Below are 2,999 nucleotides of genomic sequence, written 5' to 3'. Positions count from 1 at the left end.
ATTGCAATTCCATTTCCCAATTTAATAGTGAATTCGAGTATTTTTTCCAAAGGTTTATTTCCTCTTCTATGAATTGTCTGTTCATAGCTTTGCCTGTGCTTTAATTGTACTGGTTCATTTCTATTTCTTACTGCTTAGTACATATAATCAGTTATTTTTGCTGTAAATATAGTCTCTTAATGTGATTTGTGTTTTCATTCTGTATGGTAATTTTGATGTACAGAAATTTTAAATTTCAATGTAATTGAGTTTACCAATTTTTTTGTTTACTACTATCCTTATGCTTTGGGGGTCTTGTTTTCAAAACAACTTCCTGTAGAGATCATTAATAATATTCCACATACCTTTTCTTCATTAAAATTTTCCTTTTTATATTTGGATATTCTATCCATATGGAAATTTGGTTTTGATATGATATCATTTATGCAGTTATTTTTCTTTATGAATTTCTTGAGTAACCTTTTTTGAACTCTCTCTTCTTTATCTCTGTGTGGGTTGACTTGTGCCCTTCCAAAATATGTCTAAGTCCTAAACTTCAGTACTCCTGGATGTGACCTTATTTTTTAAAATGGTGTTTGCTGATGTGATTAAGTGATGAATGTGGAGATGTGATCATCCTGGATTAAGCTTGCAGGACCTAAAGTCAATGAGGTGTGTTCCTGTAAGAGGAGAAGACACAGAGACACAGGAGAAAGGTTATTTAAAGAAAGAAGCAAATATTGTTATTATGATTCTACCAGCCAGAGAACATTTGCTGCCAGAAGAAGTTGGAAAAAGCAAGGAGGGATTCTCCCCTAGAGTCTGTAGAAGGAATATCTTGATTTCAGACTTCTGGCCTCCATAATTATAAAAGATTGAGGGTTTTTTGTTGTTGTTTTAAGCCACCCAGATTGTGGTAATTTCTACAGGAGCCCTAGGAAATTAGCATACTCCCACTGATCTGTAAGTGCCACCTCTGTCATGTACTGAGTTCCCATTCATGTGGGAGCTCTTTCTACACTCTCAATTTTGTTTGTTTATGTATGTCCAAGATAATGCCATGTTATCTTAATTACTATAACTTTCAATCATGTTATCTGACAAGGCAGGTTCTCTTAACTACTTCTTCCCAACATTACTTTGACTATTCTTGGCCCCATTTTCTCTTCAATATAAATTTGAAAACAAGGTTGTAAATTTCCATTAAAATCCTCTGTTCCATTTCAATAGCATTGAATTTAACAAACAGCTTGAAAAGAATATGTTAAAACACCAAGTAGTCTTATCTAGAACTCTTCCATTTATTTTAGTTACCTTGTTCTTTATTAAAGGTTTTACTATGTCCTCCAAAAATGTTATATATTTACATCAGATGCTCCCCTAGATATTTTATATTTGTTGTTGCTATTTTTGAAGTTGTTTAGTTTTAGTGTTAAGAAACTTAGTTTTTGTATCATGATATTATTTCAAAGCAACATTGTTGAATTCTTTTAATTTGCATAATTGTTTGTAGATTCTCTTGGGTTATTTGAACAGAAAAATATATTATGGCAATTTGTTTCTTTTCTTTCTTTCCAGGCCATGTATAATAATATGACATTGAATAGAAGTAATGATGGCTATACTGTCTTTTTCTTGGTTTCAAGAGGGATGCTTATAATGATGCACCACTAAATTTGATGTTTAATGTAAGCAATTTTTCTTTATTTGCTGAGATGATCAATCTATCTTTCTTCTTCAGTCTGCTAAGGTGCTGAATTATCAGGTTGAGCCATCTGAAATTGCTGATATAAGACTTTTTGTAATCATGAAAAGGGCAATTTCACATAGCTCAACATAACATATTAATCATTTCTAATGTTAAGCTATTCTTTCATTCCATTATTTCATGAGGCTAATATGGACAAGTTAGTTTGTTGAAGTTGGGTTTGTTGCCAAATCAGTTTCACGAATAGAAGTTGTTGGTGTATGTTCCTCTTTTTTCTGGTACACCATTCCTAGAGATGCTGCAATATGCAATACTAGGTCAATGTGTGGTGGTGTTGACAGAAAAAGCTCCCATTCCATCTCCCTGCTCTGAAAATCCATTTAAAATACTTCTCCTCAGCAGATGTCTCAGATATTAAACCGCTAAGATCTGATATTCCACTTGATCTTAGCCAAAAGAATGAGAAGCAATGTTCATTCTTTCTCTATTTCCTAGAATAGTTTGTATAAGTTAAGAATTGTATGGTCTTAGGATATTTCATAGATATTACCCTGAAAAATAATCTTGGCCTGATATTTTTGCATGTGGAAGATGGGGTAAATTTTGTCTGTGGTTCAATTATTTTTATTTTATAATTCTGACCAAGTTTTCCATATTGAGTCCGCCTTGGTAAATTATATTTTCTTCACTTGAATCTAGCACATAATTGACATTAAAGAGTTTTTAGTACACACAAATGTTTCCTTCTGTATTAAAACAATTATTTCGGGTAACAGTTTCCCCTTTTACTGAATATCAAAGCCATGTGAACTGATTATGTCAGAAGATCATTCTTTTCTACTACTGCAAACAATGAACTCTGAGAACCGAATAAGCAATGAGACTATCTCTTGTGACTCACCTCAATTCTAAGGCAAGAAAGCCATTTGTGGTACATCCATTAGATCCTATTTATATTTTAATTTATTGCCAGTAAAATATTCATCTTTGGAATGAGAATAAATAAAACATCAATTATTAAAATGTGTTTGTGAATGTGTTTGTTGGGGAGGACCAAGTTCTAGTGAGAGAAAGAAGGGGGTGTGGGGAGAGAATATGTGTATATGTTCTGAACTTCTTACCACAATCACCAGAAACTCATGGACTAATTTTTCATTTTGACAAGGCATCAGATTCATTAGGATAATTTCCTATTCTCAACCACATTTGAATGCAAAATGTACAACTTATCAACAAATACTTTGTTGAATAAATATAATGTAATTAAAAACTTGACAGTGTGAATTTATAATATATTTTGTTCATTGGAATA

General features: G+C 32.2%; 1 non-coding gene across 1 annotated transcript; it reads right to left on the bottom strand.

Annotated features, from left to right (window-relative positions):
• Positions 1-1,960: 1,960 nt before the first annotated feature.
• LOC114086187 (U2 spliceosomal RNA) lies at positions 1,961-2,158 on the bottom strand. The gene has a single exon (XR_003581601.1). It is a non-coding gene; the product is annotated as a U2 spliceosomal RNA (small nuclear RNA).
• Positions 2,159-2,999: the final 841 nt, after the last annotated feature.

This window comes from Marmota flaviventris, chromosome X (assembly GCF_047511675.1).
Source record: "Marmota flaviventris isolate mMarFla1 chromosome X, mMarFla1.hap1, whole genome shotgun sequence".
Taxonomy (NCBI): domain Eukaryota; kingdom Metazoa; phylum Chordata; class Mammalia; order Rodentia; family Sciuridae; genus Marmota; species Marmota flaviventris.
The sequence above is the reverse complement of the archived record's forward strand: the minus strand, read 5'-3'. Positions and strand labels throughout refer to the sequence as shown.